This window comes from Nomascus leucogenys, chromosome 25 (genome assembly GCF_006542625.1).
Source record: "Nomascus leucogenys isolate Asia chromosome 25, Asia_NLE_v1, whole genome shotgun sequence".
Classification (NCBI taxonomy): Eukaryota; Metazoa; Chordata; class Mammalia; order Primates; family Hylobatidae; genus Nomascus; species Nomascus leucogenys.
This window is the reverse complement of record NC_044405.1, coordinates 13,636,687-13,654,465: the sequence shown is the minus strand read 5'-3', so window position 1 is coordinate 13,654,465 and position 17,779 is coordinate 13,636,687.

Here is a 17,779-nt window from a genome sequence, read left to right as displayed (position 1 = left end):
TTGGGTGGAGACACAGAGACCAACCATATAATTCTGCCCCGGCCCCTCCCAAATCTCATGTTCTCACATTTCAAACACTATCATGCCTTCCCAACTGTCCCCCAAAGTCTTAACTCATTTCAGCATTAACTCAAAAGTCCAAGTCCAAAGCCTTTTTTGAGACAAGGCAAGTTCCTTCTGCCTATAAGCCTGTAAAATAAGAAACAAGTTAGTTACTTCCAAGATACAAATACAAAACAATTTAGTTACTTCCAAAAGAGTATAGGCATTGGATAAATTCTCCCATTCCAAATGGGAGAAATTGGCCAAAACAAAGGGGTTACAGGCCCCATGCAAGTCAGAAATCCTATGGGGCCATCACTAAATCTTAAAGCTTTGAAATAATCTACTTTGACTCCATGTTTCACATCCAGAGGATGCCGATGCAAGGAGTGGGCACCCACATCCTTGGGCAGCTCTGCCTCTGTGGCTTTGCAGGGTACAGCTCCTGCAGCTGCTTTCTGGGCTAACATTAAGTGTCTGCAGCTTTTCCATGCACATGGTCCAAGTTGTTAGTGGATCTGCCATTCTGGGGTCTGGAGGACGATGGCCCTCTTCTCACAGATCCATTAGGCATGCCCCAGTGGGGCTTCTGTGTGAGGATTCCAATTCCACATTTCCCTTTTGCACTGCCCTAGCAGAGATTCTCCATGAAGGCTCTTCCCCTGCAGCAGACTTCTGCCCAGACATCCAGGCATTTTCATACATTCTCTGAAATCTATGTGGAGATTCCCCAACTTCAATTATTGAATTCTGTGCACCCCTAGGCCCAACACCACATGGAGACCAAGGCTTAGGGATAGCACTTTCTGAAGCAATGGCTCAAGTGGTACCTCGTCCCCTTTTAGCCATGGCTAGAGCTAGAGTTGGTGGGACACAGGGCACCAAGTTGGGATACTGCACAAAGAAGTAGGCCCTGGGCCTTGCCCACAAAACCAATTTTCCCTCCTTGGCTTCCAGGCATGTGATATTAGGGGCTACTGTGAAGGTCTATTACAGGCCCTTAGGTGACATTTTCCCCATTGTCTTGGCTATTAACATTCAGCTCCTCATTACTTATGCAAATTTCTCCAGCCAGGTGAATTTGTCCACAGAAAATGGCTTTTTCTTTTTGTAACATATGATCAGGCTGCAAATTTTCCAAACTTTTATGCTCTGCTTCCCTTTTAAATATAAGTTCCAATTTCAGATCATCTCTCTCAAAGTTCCACAGATGTCTAGGGCCAGAGCAAAATGCTGCAAGTGTTTTTGCTAAAGTATAGCAAGAGCAATAGCAAGAGCAACCTTTTTCCAGTTCCCAATGAGTTCCCTCAAACTGTTCCAACCTCTGCCTATTACCCAGTTCCAAAGTCGCTTCCACATTTTCAGGTATCTTTATAGCAGTGCCCCACTCCTGGTACCAATTTCTCTATATTAGTCTGTTTTTACATTACTATAAAGAACTGCCTGGGACTGCATAATTTATAAAGAAAAGAGGGTTAATTGACTCACAGTTTTGCATGACTGGGGAGGCCTCAGGAAACTTAAAATCATGGAGGTAGGGGTAGCAGGCATGTCTTATATGGTGGCAGGAGAGAGAGTGAGTGAAGGGGGAAGAGCCCCTTATAAAACCATCAGATCTCATGAGAACTCAATCACTATCATAAGAACAGCATGGGGGAAACTGTCCCCATGATCCAAACACCTCCTACCAGGTCCTCCTTTGATACATGGGGATTACAGTTCGAGATTTGGGTGAGGACACAGTGCTAAACAATGTCAGTGATTATACTATTTCACATTCTCACTATCAATGTATGAGAAATCTAGTTGTTTATATGCTTACTCACATGTGGTATTGTCAGTCTTTTTAACTTTATCTTAATAGGTCTGTGGTATTATCTCATTTAGGTTTTTATTTTCATTTATCAGATGGATAATGTTGAACTTATTTTCATAGGCTTGTTTGTTTGTTATTTGTTATCTTTGTGAACTATCTTTTACAATCTTTGTCCATTTCAAAAGAAACTTGTTTTGTCTTCTTACTGAATTTTAAGGGCTTTTGTACATTATAGATACAAGTGCATTGTCAAATATATTTGAGATGTATTGAATATAGTTTGTCCTAGTCTGAGGCTTGTGTTTTCATTTTTAACAGCATGTTACAAAGAAAAGAAATCTTTAATTTTGATTAAGGCTAACATCTTTTTTTTGTTTTTTTTCTTCTTTTACAGTTTGTGCTTTTTGTGCCTTCTAAAAATTTCTTGCTCTTAAAGATTTGATCAAAAGTTAAAAACTACCAAATATTGTAAAATACTAAGCATTTGAGTCTGGGTTTCTTGGTGTAGATTAAAAGAAAAAAAGACATGCACAGTAGCAACTACCAAATCTGAAAATAAGTTAATCCTTTCTGTGTGTTTGCTGCAATTAAACTATTTTCACAATTTATACTGCTCTAAACGTCTGTGTTTGTTTACATAGGAAGTGTTTATTTTTCCAAGAAAGTAAATTTATTTATTTTCTCATATGTCTCACACACGCAAAAAAAAAAAAAACAAAAAAAAAGTAAAGGTTTCTTGAATGGTAGAAACACATTGGTGCTCTTTAGAATCATTTTAGGCTCAAACATTATACTACACACTATACATAGAAGCTAGTCCTCTGATAAATGTGACAGTCAATACACAGCAACATCCAAATAAGAATAATGCCAACAACTACAACACCCTTCATCACTCACATGCAAACTACTGTGATTACTACTGAGCAGAGTACCTGGTAGCAAAACTCTGATTTCTATTCGTTATTACAATCAGATGGCAACTATCCATATTCAACAAAAAACGTGTGTTCTTGTGGTTTTTATCTTGTCCAACTCTTCAGACACTTGGCCACATATCAGATAAACATCCAGGTAAGTGAGTCTTTTACTGAAGTGAGACCAACTCAAAATATTTCCTTATTTAGCAGTTGTACAATGAATACAACTCCCTCCAAAATAAATATAAGTATATATATATTTTTCAATTATACAGACTACTCCAATAGCATTTTTGGTTTTTGATTATTTTGTTTGTCTGTTTTTATAGAATGTAGCTGGACCAGAAAAGGTATCCAAAGGTAACATTTGGATGTTACCAGAAAAGGTAACATTTATAAAATTAAAAATAATGGTCAACCCAGTAATCCCATTACTAGATCTATATCCATATCTATATCTATATCTATATCTGTATCTATATCTATATCTATCATCTGTGTATATATATATATATATATATATATATATATATATATAGAGAGAGAGAGAGAGAGAGAGAGAGAGAGTAAATGCAATCCAAATCTTGAAGAGGTATCTGCACTGCTAAGTGCAGAATAAAACTTCTGCAGCTTTATTCACAATAGCCATAATATGGAATCGAGCAAAGTGTCCATCAACAAATGAGTAAATAAATAACATGGTACATATACACAATAAACTACTACCTAACCTTAAAGAAGAATAAAGCCCTATTGCTTGTGATAACATGGATGAACTTGGATATGTATGTTGAGATATACTAGGCACAGAAAGACAAATACTGCATGATCTCACTTATGTGTGGAATCCAAAGAAGGTGAACTCATAAAAGAGTAGAATGTTAGTTACCAGAAGTTGGGAGGGGTGAGGGCGTTTGGGGAGATGTTGGTAAAAGAATACAAAATTTCAATTACAAAGAAGAAATAAGTTCAAGAGATACATTGTACAACACGGTGACTACAGTAATAACAATGTATTAGATTTTTAAAAGAAAGTAAGACAGTCATGTTTAAGCCAAATCCCAGAATGCAGTTGTTGGGTGTTGGTGATAATCTGACTAAGGCTTTCTTCATGTCCTTGATAGGGTATGTATTTTATGGGCAATTATGTTAGCAATTTTTCCAAAGTAATGATTCTTGTTAAGTGATGCAATCGGAATCCTGTAATTTAAGATTAGTCTGTATGTGTGATGTGATATACTGTTGTGTATGTGTGATGTGATATATACAGTTATACCATTATAACAATATCACAGATAAGTGACTTGATAAGTTATTTGATGTGTGATGTGATATACTGTTAACAGTCACTTATTAAGGAACAGTCACTTATTAAGGAACTTACAAGTGCAACTAGTAACTTCATGTTATTTTTTGTAAAGCATTTAGAATACTTGTTTACTATTCTTTTAAAATAATATAATTACAAAGTCAATACACATTCATTTCAAACTCTTAAACAGTCAATGATGCATACGAAAAATATTAACTATTTTCCACATCTTGAGTACAGAAATGTGAATATTCCCAAACAGTGTAGGTTTTTTTGCCCTATAGAACATTAAACAAATGTCTCATTTGAAAAAAAGAAAAGTATATCAATAAACAATATCTCACATCACACATATTAATATGCTGTTATATCTCTATAACAGTATATCACATCACTGTTATATAAATATAACAGTATGTCACATCACACATACAGATTAAAATTGATAAAGATAATAAGAATTAAAAAATAATAATGATCAAGCCCATTTCCATAGCTGAAAAGAGAAACAAGTTAATTCAGTGGTTTTTGTTATCTTCCATAACAAAACCCTATCAGAAAGGTAATCCTGAAAAAGTTAAGTCCCCTTTTCCTCAAAGTGATAGGTATAAATTTTCTATGTGGACTTATATTGGATAACTATCATGGAGGCTAGTAAGGACCTGGCCTTTCCTGGAAGTATGGGAAACCCATAATAGAATTTTTGGAGCAGCCATAAATATACTATCACCCAAATCAGTGTCAAGACCAGCCCACTTTCTTTAAATAATTTTCTTTAAAAGGTTGAATAAACCATAAATTCTTATATGAGGATTTGAAGAAGGGATTACAGTATTGTATCTAATGATTATTCTGGCTTAGCTACCATTTAAATTGGATTTTAAAAGAGGGCTATTTATAGAAACCTTCAGGGTAAAACAAAAGGGCAATAATTAGTAACATGAAAACATATGAAAGTAAGAAACCCACTGGTAAAGATAAGTGTATATTCAAATTCAGATTACTCTAGTAATAAATTCAGAATGCTCTAATACTTTAATAGTGGTTTATAAATCCATTTAACTCTAATACAAATGTTAAATGTGAAAAATAACTATATTTTGGGGAGATGTTGATCAAAAGGTACAAATCATCAGTTACGAGATGAATAAGTTATGGAGCCCCAATGTACAGTGTGGTGACTATACTTAATAATAATGTATTATATACTTTGAACTTGCTGAGCAAGTAGATCTTAAGTGTCCTCACTGTCCCAATCCCCCTCCACACAATGGTAACTATTTGAGATGATAAATACGTTAATCAGCTCACTGTGGCTGTCATTTCAAAATGTACACATATATCAAAACATCACGTTGTTCACCTCAAATATATGCAATTTTTATTTGTCAATCATACCTCAATAATGCTGGAAAAAAATGGCCTTGGGTTGCTAAAAATAAAATAACACACTGAATAAAAATAAAAATGAAAAGGAGACTACATTGCTGGAAGATATTCCTATGTGAATTTTATGGCTATACACTGGAGGTACCTAATTTGTAATAAAAGGGGTAATCAATAGATACATTCCAACACCTGTATTGCTTATATTTTCCCTGTGTTTTCTATCAACAAACAAAACCAATATATAATATTTCATCTGGAGTCTGATAGTCTCTTGGAACTTGTATGCTCTTTCTTTCCTATGTAGAAGGAAGAACTCTGCATATGTAGAAGGAAGGAGAGAAAAAGCAGCTTTTCAAATTCTGCTATAACTTTTCACTGTCAAATATTTTCTTACTCACCAATCACAGATAAGCTACTGCTTTTACATTCATCCTCTTCAGTTCCAATGGTAATTCTCCTTAGTTTCTTAGGCTTCTTTTAATAAACTTGGTAGTTCTTAGATATAGTGCAAAGAAAATAATTACCTGACTCATCAAGTAACTAGTAGCTTCATGTTCCTTTTTGTAAAGCATTTAAAATACTTGTTTATTATACTTTTACAATAATTTAATTACAAAGTTAATACACATTCATTTCAAACTCAAACAATCAATGATGCATACAAAAATATTAACTATTTTCCACATCTTGGGTACAGAAATGTGAATATTCCCAAACACTATAGGTTTTTTGTCCTATAGAACATTAAACAAATGTCTCATTTGAAAAAAAAAATTAAAAAATCCATTTTATTGTGTCTTTTCTAATGAACTATGTAAATTTCTGTTCTTCAAATGCTCTTTGAGCCAGTATTATCAAATTATATTTCTGGCTCTCTTGTTAATCTGCTAGTTATTAAATCATTGGCAAGTTCATTTTTTACTTGTATGAAAGTGTTATTTTTAACTTTTTAAAATTATATCTGAATGGTAATAAATAAACACGTGTGTACCAAAGATTTGCATAATAATCTTATAGTAGCATTATGTGTAATGCTACTGGTAAAATTCTGTATCTTGCTGTGTAAGAAAATTACAGGGATAAGCTACTTTTCAAAAAAGTAATTTCTCTGTGCCCCTTCCCTGTCATTAACCCAAATATTCACTTCCTTAGCTTCCATGACTACAAATTACTTTTGTCTGTTTTTTAATATGTATGTATATATGTATGTGCATTTATTACAGACTCCTCCCGTTTTGATTTTATTCACTTAATATTATATCTGTGATATTTACCCTTGTTGCATATAGCAGTGATTGTAAAATACTCAACAACAATCCTATACATGCTTTCTACTTTAGATGAACATTTTGGGCCTTGTTTACAAAAACTAATAGCTATCAAGTATCAAGAAGACAACCTCTGGGATTATTGTTTCTATTGATCATAAAGCAATTGCATGTCTCCTTAAAATATTTAGTTGCATTACCACTGCATAAGAATTGTAAAATAGCCTAATGCATGGTAAGCAAACACAGTTACATATGGAACCATAGAGAATATGGCAGTATTTTTTAAATTACAATTTGAAAGTCACTGTTTTAAGTTTTAGAGAATTTAGCCTGTCTCATTTTGTATTGTAAGTGAAATTGCTTTAGTCCTTTTATCTTTTTTGTGTTTATAATTTATTTATTATGTTGTCAATTTTCTTTTTGTCTTATATAGTCTTTGCTTGCTTAATTTAATTCATTTTCTGTTTCACTTTTTAGATTCTAACTATGCTTTTAAATGTTTGAGTGATAACTTCGATTCCAAAAAGTCAAATTAAACTTGTTCTCTATTGTCGATGAAAATTGAAGAAAAAAACACACCCCCTCCAAGATGTTTTATTTTTCAACTGTTTCCACACCATTGATACTAATTTTTTATAACCTCTTTACTTCTTTACTACCAGAATAAGACATTAGAAAGATTTTAGCATTTAATCTATTCTTTCCGTCAACTCCCAGATTTAGTCAAGAGTTAAAAAAAAACCCCCCAAAAACCAAAAAACGAAACACACACACACACTAAACCTGGCCTTGCTCCCAAGTCTCCCTGGATACATAGGAGTTTCTTTTCTTTTTTTTTTTTTAAATTAAACTTTAAGTTCTAGGGTACATGTGCACAACATGCAGGTTTGTTACATATGTATACATGTGCCATGCTGATGTGCTGCATTAACTCGTCATTTACATTAGGTATATCTCCTAATGCTATCCCTCCCCCCTCCCCCCTCCCCCCACCCCACAACAGGCCCCCGTGTGTGATGTTCCCCTTCCTGTGTCCAAGTGTTCTCATTGTTCAATTCCTACCTAAGAATTTACAAGAAAAAAAACAACCCCATCAAAAAGTGGGCAAAGGATATGAACAGACACTTCTCAAAAGAAGACATTTATGCAGCCAACAGACACATGAAAAAATGCTTAACATCACTGGCCATCAGAGAAATGCAAATCAAAACCACAATGAGATACCATCTCATACCAGTTACACAAGGAGTTTCTTTCCCTGATTCAGACTCTGTGTCTGGAGTCTGCCAGTCAAAATATTCTCTTTCATTCTCGCTCCATTCCATTTCCAATTCCACTGGTATCAGCAGGGCTGTTTAGGTCTTCCAGTTCCAGACTTTATAAGTGGGAAGATGTTGCCTTCAGAAATGCAATGATTTGCAAAGGCATCTTCGCTTCAGCTGCACTCCCTGCTTGTGCCAGACACCAAAGGGAAAACGTCTCCTACCAACAGTTTTAGAGTTCTCAAAAACAATTCAGACTTGATGTGCTGAAACAAAAACTATCTTACCTTCCCTCATTTAAACCTAGTTCATTTCTGGTATTCTTTTTCTCAAAAAAGTAAAACCATTAAATTATGCAAGCTAGAAAGTTTGACAATCTTTTCCTTTTTCTTCCTATGTTCAAACCACTGCCATGACTTGTTGAATTATCACTCCTAAAGCATGTAGTCTCCGTGAATTATATACTGCCTTCAGAGGATTACAATTGGTACTTTTTTGGAGGGAGATTTAAAAAATGTTTTAATGTACAAAGAACAGTCATACACACACTACTTAATCAGATACACTTTATACCTTTGTATTAAAATTTTCATAGAGGAGGGGCTATTAAAAATGTCTAAGAAGTGGAGTGTTCCAATAGTTTGGATATTTGTCCTGCCCAAATCTCATGTTGAAATGTGGTCCCTAGTGCTGCGGGTGGGGCCTGGTGGGAGGTGTTTGGGTAATGGGAGCAGATCCCCCACGGCTTGGTGCTGTCCTTGCAACAGTGAGTGAGTTCTCATAGGATCTGGTTGTTTAAAAGTGTGTAACAACTCCCCGCTCTCTCTCTTGCTCTCACTCTTGCCATGTGACTAGCCTCTTCCTGCTTAGCCTTTTCCATGAATTAAAGCTCCCTGAGGCCTCCCCAGAAGCCATGCAGATGCCAGTGTCTTGCCTCCTGTGCAGCCTGCAGAACTGTGAGCCAATTAAACCAACCTTCCTTTTCTTCTTCTTCTTCTTCTTCTTCTTCTTCTTCTTCTTCTTCTTCTTCTTCTTCTTCTTCTTCTTCTTCTTCTTCTTCTTCTTCTTCTTCTTCTTCCTCTTCCTCTTCTTCCTCTTCCTTCTTTCTCTTTTTCTGTTTCCTTCCTTCCTCTCTCCCTCCGTCCTTTTTTCTTTCTTTTCTTTTCTCTTTCTTTTCCTTCCTTCCTTCCTTCTTTCTTTTCTTCTTTCTTTTCTTTTTCTTTCTCTTTTTTTTCTTTCTTCCTTCTTTCCTCTCTTTCCTCTTTTTTTCTTTTTCTTTTTTTTTTTGACATAGTCTTGGTCTGTCACCGAGGCTGGAGTGCAGTGGCATGATCTCAGCTCACTGCAACCTCTGCCTCTCAGGTTCAAGTGATTCTCCTTCCTCAGCCTCCTGAGTAACTGGGACAACAGGCACCTGCCACCACACCCAGCTAATTGTTGTATTTTTAGTAGAGACAGGGTTTCACCATATTGGCCAGGCTGGTCTCTAACTCCTGACCTCAGGTGATCCGCCCGCCTCGGCCTCCCAAAGTGCTGGGATTACAGGTGTGAGTCACTGTGCCTGGCCAAACCTCTCTTCTTTACAAATTACTCAGTTTCAGTTATTTCTTTATTGCAACGCAAGAATGGACTAACAGAGAGTGATTAAAAATAAAGGTGGTAAATACTGTGCAAAACATAGTAAGAATTTGTCCACTTCATTCATATCCACTGCTACCATCTTGAACAAGGTTACTATTATTTCCTGCCTTGAAACTGGTAATAATATCTCTGTCATAGTGTCTCTTTATCCAATCTGGTTTCCTTTCAGTCTCTTGGAAACATGCCATTGCATTCTCACATCCAATTATCTCACTAACAGCTTAAAATCTTTCAATGGCTTCCCGTTGCTCTGAGGCTAAAAACCAAATTCTTACCTGACTTACATGGCATATTATAATTTTTCTTGTATTTCTGCAGCCTTGTCCCACATTACAATAACCCCTATATTCTGCAATTGGGTCATATTGACCTTCTTTTAGCATCTCGCATGTGCTATGCTCCCTGTACAACAGTGATGACAGTGCATGTATCTCCTCACGTCCTCTAGATCTCGGCTTCGTGATTCTTTCCTCTAAGATGCATTTCCTGACTTCTTAATCTGTGTCAGATTCTATATTATAATCCTTTTGAAACCATATTTCTTTCATTCAGAGCAAATATCAGTTTGGATTTACATACGTATATTGGTTTAATATTCCAGTCCTCACTGAACTATAAGTTTCATGAGAACAAAAATGGTGTTTTTGGTTTTTTTACATCATAGCCCCAGCACTTACCCAGTGCTGGGCACACAGGCATGAGGCAAATTTCTTTGGAAAAAATAAATGAGTTAATAAATGAATACATTTGCTACACTTTATTTTTTAGCCCCTTTAATGTCTTTCTGGTGCTACTGGAGTATAACCAAACATCCTTCATTTCAAGATTTTCATGATCTTGGCTCCTGTATGCCTTCTCAACTTCTTATGGCAGTCTTCTTTTGCTCTCTTTTTGCTCTATTTTATTTTTTTTTTATTCTTTTTGGCTCAGATGCACCATATACACTCTTACCCTGGGATTTTGCCAGCATTCTTTATGTTGCTTCTAATTTTCCTATGGATGTGAGCCATATGAGTAATATAATATTGGCCCATGTTTAAGTGGTCCCTCTCAAAGAGGCGTTTCTTTATCACTTTATTCTAAGACGTCTCACTCACTCTCATCATTTTTTTCTATAACCTGTTTATTTTTACTGTTTTATTTATTATTTTCGGCAAGTAACATTATCTAGTAGGGCACAGACTAGTTGGATTTAAATACCAGGCAGAAGACCTGATAGGACTCAGTAGAGGAGAAAAGAAGTCCAACATCCAAATGACACTCAGAGGGAGAATCGTTCACAAAGAAGACCAAGAAAGGGCAATTTAAGAGAGGTTACTTGAGAGGTTGGGGTGGGAGGATCCCTTGAGCCCAAGAGTTTGAGGTTGCAGGGAGCTATGATTGCACCACTGCACTTTAGCCTGGAATATAGAGACCCTGTCAAAAGAAAGAGAAAAAAAAAGGAAGGAAAGATAAGAAAGAAAGAAAAAAGAAAGAGAAAGAAAGAGAGGGAGGAAGGAAGGAAAGAAGGCAAGGAAGAGAAAAGAAAAAAAGGAAAAGAAACATAATAAAATCTTGTAAGATTCCTTTAGTAATGCATCCCAAAACATGATGATCGCACAAGGTACTACCAATCCTTAGGTGAATTACACTTCTTACCTAGTCATTATTATTTTATCCATTAGAATTATTCATGTAATTGTGTTTATCCTGTTTACCTTTACATTTTTTCATCAAATATTCTCTGAAACTGGAGATTTCTCCATGTGGACACAGTTTATGCAGACATCAAATTCTTTTAGAAGTGTACCTTGCACTATAGCACTGAAAACAAAAATGTATATAAATATACAAGAAATTTTCTATTCTAAGTGTTTTACTCTAGAGACAAGTTTGAAAAGGATACAATATTCTATGTAAAAATGTTAACTTTCATAAGAAGTTATATAAACATTTGTTCACACATTAAATTTCAACAATACTCATTAATTGAAGTTTGACCATAGATGAGTGTAATGTGAATTATTTGAGTCTAGTGGTATCTTTTCTCTTTTTATTTATATCCTCCAAAAGTCAGTGAGGATCAATTTCTTCTTTTATTTGACCAATTGGAATTTTGAAAAGTTTGATCCTGAATAAAATGTTTACCATGATCAAGTTAAAGGCAGATAGCATTTTCTGCAATCCTAGTTGAGCTGGTTTGGCTGTTGCTGTATTCACTGACTCTTTTCCTTTCTTATTACACCATTAATACAGCAGCACTGATAGCCCTGCATTTTAAAGGAAATAAGTCAATCTTAGAATCTTAAATGCAAGTTTCAGGAGTTCATATCTTTCTTTGGATACTAAAACAACTTGGTAAATTAAAGCTTAAATCCTGTTGTTAAAGCTGCTGTTCTGCAGCTTCTCAGAAATATAATTGTCAAATTATTTTTGGCTTCATAAAGGTTTTGTGTGTGCATATTATTAAAAATACCACCACAGATGTAAATCTTTTGTTTCACTTTAAAATGAGAAATGAGATTTAAACATTAACACAATGTCTTTAGTAAACAAGTTAGAGAAATACAAATGGACCATCACCATTAAATTAGTTTTAAAACTAGGTTTAAATTTACGTATTTGGTAAATCAAAACCCATGGAAATAATAGCTGTGCCACAGTAAGCTGTGGCAGGTCTATTTTTTTCCCACATAAACTGAAAAAGTGTTTAGAGTTAAAAGAAAAAAAATGTTAAATTAGTAAAAATATATATATATTATATATATATATATAGTAGAAAATTTTCATGTATTAATATTACAGTGGGATACTTGGCTGCTTTCTTCCCTTAATCTTACTTCTTAATATGTGGCTTTTAAATTTTCTTTATTTCCTGGAACCAGAATGTGTTTATAACCTTTAAACATGCTTTGCCTTTCTTTACATTTCTTCTTAGCACAGGTAATCAACATATCTAGAACACCTGCATTCTGGGAATATTAATTCTGAAATGAAGGTTACTGAATCCTCCTAGCTTTGCTTCACATTGAGACAAAGAAATTTTAAATGTTCCAACTGATGTAATTTCTAGACTACTCTTCTCCACACTTTTGAATGGGCTCCAGAAAGAAGGGCCAAGAATTTTTCTTCTATTTTACATATCAGGGTTATGAGCCTAAGTGATAAGCTCTCTGAAAATATTTGAAGAGTCATTGAACCCACTGGATTTGCTAAGCCTCCTGGCTTGTGACTTTCTTGGTTATGGTATATTTTGAATCCTGTGGATTTGTAGTGCTGGCCAGTTACATCCATCATCATGTTTTCTCTCTCATTGTTGAAAGACTGAAATAAGATGCACAGTGAATGTGTACTCAGTTTTTCCTTTTTAAAGTGAGAATGTGTGTTAAGCAATGCTAAATTATTCACTGTCCAGGAAGAATTGTGTTTTCTAGAAAGGGAAATCGTGGTTTATTAAGCCACATTATCATGAAATGTATTTAAAATCATAGGAATATTATTTAAGAATAATCTTCATGCTTCAGAGAGCCAGTATCAATTTCATGGAGAAAAGGGAGGCCTTTATTATTGATGCTTTTCAAAACCAAAATAATGTTTCCATAATCAAGCATAGCTAATTCTAAGAATAAATGTAAGTCAAAATATCAATTGATTTTCTATGGAAGGGGTGTGTGTATGTGTGTGTGACACTAAAATTGTTTGAAATAAAAGAAAATTGGTTATATATGTTTTGCTGCTGTTTGCAAATAGAAACATGTCTTAGCATTTTGAGGACACCTTAAAATGCACCTGAAGTCTTCATTAGTTTTCTAGCATTCACTATATCTTTTAGAAAATTTTTTTTCTGCTCTCTCACATCTTCCAAAGCTGTGATAGCAGTTTTGCGTAATTGCATTCAGATTACTGTAAAGTACGCCACACTATTGATGAACTACCTAGAAGCTTTAACTTGTACCTAAAATAACACATTGAGTAAAATTTTTTAAATTTTATTTCACAAGGTACTTGGAAAGAAATATTGTATTATAATTATGCAAATTTTAATATTTAATCTTTAACGTGCGTTGACTTTTCCACTTTTAAAATTATACATTCATAAAATGTTCACATTTTCAAATAGGAGAAGGCTCTCTTAACTGAATAGTACAATGTAACACATGTGATTTAGGAAAATCATTTACTCCTTAAGTTAGGAAAGCCATTTGTAGCTTCCAATTATACCTCTCGGATCATTGATGGATAATAACATACAAACACATATTGTTTACTTTCCAACCACTTGAACCAGTTCATTTTTTCATTAGTACCATGCCAATGTGCTCATATCTGCCAGTTCTCCCTCTCTGGAAAATACCTGTGTTAAGCCAACTTCACCTCACAAAACTTTAACATGAAATTGCAGAACTTGGCTGTCTTAAAACACATCAGTACTTCCTTGTGTCTTTGGTGGACTTCTGAAATCAGAGTAGCTGCTATCATCACTAACACATGGAAGCTCAAGGAAGGTTTTTATTTGATGACAACAATGCAACAAATTATAACATCCTGTCCAGCTGAGATTCTTTTGTAGCAGGGCTATGAGTTTAACAATGTAATGAAGGTAATCTAATATTGACACTTTCAATATCATTTTTACTTAAAAAGTTGACTGATAACTAATACAATAGTACATTAGTTAATCTTCAGTTTCTTCTAAGGAATCAAAGTTGAATTGAATTACCTATTTAAATTATGGGGCACTGCTTTTATTTAAAATAAAATTTGCTCTGGAGAGGGAATAACTCACCTGTTCTCGTTCTACTCTTTCTCATGGAGATTGGTGCTAAGGAATAATATGATTCTTTTCATTTAATTCATGAAATATCCTTGTGAAAGTAATCACACTTGTCCCTCAAGCCCGTTAAGGGCTGCTGGGCTGCTGATTTTTGCTTATTAAAACTAAAACTCAGCACTCAGCATGCTGATTTTTTTTTTTTTTCTGGGAGGAGGATGGTGAGATAAAGTTTGCATAAGCGTAAAGTCCTACTATGTTAAACTGCTGTTTGCTAAAATATTCTGACCCAGCAGCATAAAATTATACCTCCTTTACCCCTAGAAAAAGGAAAATTTTCTGAACCGTCCGTGGTCCAAGCCTATGCTTTTAGAAACACTGTATTAATGATTTTGTAGAAAAACGTGCTTATAATGCAAATGTGCTTATGCAATTTTCATCCTTTTGTTCAGTGTATTAGTGATAGAACCGCAAAGTATTAATCGGAACACTGGTTCACTCAGCTTAAGACTCTATCAGCCTTCCTTGCATGTAAGTTTGATCAAATCACTAAGATCTGGCTGCTGATTTATAAACAAAAAATGATCTCTGCAACTGAAGTGTCATGTCTTTAAAAGATAGCTTCTATTACATGTTTTTTTTCCCTCCTTCTTGCTGGTTAGAGGCCATCTTTGAAGAAGTAAACAAGTACCATAAACTAAAGGGATGACAGAACAACCAGACAGAAGGTATTCTGATCCTCGATGAAACCTAGGTCTTTTAGATCTACGTAAGATTAGTCTACCTTTTAAGGTACGCAGTATCAACCTTTGTAGTTGTGAAACATTTTAAACACAAATGCACATATAAAACATAATAAGCACGCATGTCTGAATCACCCAGAATTAGTAAAAGTTAACTTAGTACTAAATAACATAAACCACTATAAGTAATTTATCTTTCTTTCCTAAAGAATAAGTGTTGTTTTGTATTTGCTGTGTATTTTTCCTACTGTTTTTGTACACGTACTCCAAATGCATGTATCCAGCAAAAATATAGTATTTTTATTCCATTCAAAATATTTATATAAAGCATAACATATTATACTTTAGATCTTACAACTCTCCTTTTTTTTACCCACTCGTGCGTTTAATTAGTTAATTTTATTTATTTATTTTGTGAGACTGGGTTTCACTCTTGTTGCCCAGGCTGGAGTGCAATGGTGCAATCTCGGCTCACTGCAACCTCCACCTCCCAGGTTCAAGTGATTCTCCTGACTCAGCCTTCTGAGTTGCTGGGATTACAGGAACCTGCCATCATGCCCAGCTAAATTTTTTTTGTATTTTTTAGTAGAGATGGGCTTTTACAATGTTGGCCAGGCTGGTCTCGAACTGCTGACCTCGCGTGATCTGCCCTCCTCAGCCTCCGGGATTACAGACGTAAGCCATCTCACCCAGCCTAATTCATTTATTTTTATCATGTTTATAGAGGTATTTTGAATCTCTTTGTCATACTTTGTTTACTTACCTTGATTTCCATTGCTTTTCATAAATACAAACTATTTTCTGTTCATCTATTAATGTAATTTAGTCGATTCTACTATGTAACTTTACTGATTTGTGTTACACTTTCTATATCCATACTTTTAAAGGCAAATTTTAAAATACATACATTATTAATAAACTATAAGGTAAATTTAAAAATCTCTATTTTACTCTTGAATGATGTGACAAAATAAGTATAGATTTTTTAGACCCACCTTATTTATATCATTTTGATGATTAATACTATTTAGGTTTATCAAAAATCTTCTTTGATTTTTTTTCACCATTAATTCTTGTAGACTACATCTTTGTGGGTTTAATTTACTTTTTGCCCAAGACACGCTTTTGTACTTCCTTCAGTGACCCAATGGTAATCAAAGTCCAGCCACAGGAGAGCAACTAATATGTTCACTTTACAATTCTCCCCCTAATATGTTCACTTTACAGTTCTTCCCCTGAAACACGCACACACACACACCAGTTAAAAAGTAAGATACTACCTGTAAGTTAATGACCTTTATCAATGTTTAAAGGGGCCCTTGAAACTAAACCCCTCCAAGAAAATATAAATGAGTGGATGTTTTTGATAAAAATTTTGCTAAATAATCATAAGTCTCATAGAGGCTTAATTTCAGAACATTGAAATCATATAAAGCAAATTTATAACATTGATAGAAAGTAACAAACTATGTTTACAATAACAGAAATATATCTCTTACAAGAGTTCGCAAAGAATGCAGAAAGAAAGCTACAACAAATTGAATGAAAAGAGCAATTTTTCTGTTTCTCATTTTTCTAAAACATTAAGCATTTTCGTAAAACGTATAATTAGACAGCAGTATCTACTTATATTTTCACACTGCATTTTTATTTTTCTTTTATTTGATTATACATTTTATTTTAATGTAAATTATTATCCTATAAGTGGGTCCCCATTCTAGCTATGTCTGAAATGCAGAAATATGTGTCATTGTTGTGATGTCAAATTGATTTTGTAATTGTTTCAATTCTTTGTAGCTTAAAGCGCTTCTTGTTAGTCTACTACTCTGCATTCAGTCAAATTGAAATTAACAGTTTTGTAGTTAAAATTATTCAAACAATTACATCTGTTTGTTGTTAATTATATGGATACAAAGAGGTCCAAATGTCATTTTTAGCTTTAAGGTTCCAATCAAGAAAGAGCAAGATATATGACTACTTAAGATGAAGGATATACTATTGTTAATGAATAAACACGAAAGGATAACTTGTTTTCCAAGTATCGATATCTACATTTTATAAAGCCAACCCAGGTAGATGGGTATCGTTACATATGTCTAATTATATTATCAAAGCTGCTGAGTTCACTCATTTAAAAAATTATGAACACTCAGAGAGTGTTCCTGCTATGACTTTAATTTCTACTTTGTTTAAATCGAATAAAACTTATGTAAGTGAGAAACATGAGAATTATCCTCGTTACTCTCTATCTCTTACCACTCAAATCTAAATGATCCCTAAGTTAGGTCTGCTTTAGAATGTGTGTCAAACATGTTTTAAAAGTGAATCTGATATGACTTGCACATGAAGTAGAATATTATCTTCTTTCAATTCATCATAAAACATATGAAAGGATTCCTCCATAATCCTTGCATTTCTAAGGTACCCTCTATCCCATCCTACATCTATTCTTAACAATTTTTAAAATGCAAACTTAATTAGTTCCCTTTCTTGCCCTCAAGACATAATAATTTCTCTCAAGAAGATCCTTTATCATACTAGATTTTAATTACCTGTCTACTCCATTATATTTGCAGTTAAAATGTCTACTTTCTTGCTGGCACTTTGTACCCTTGGAGTCAGCACGCTGGCTT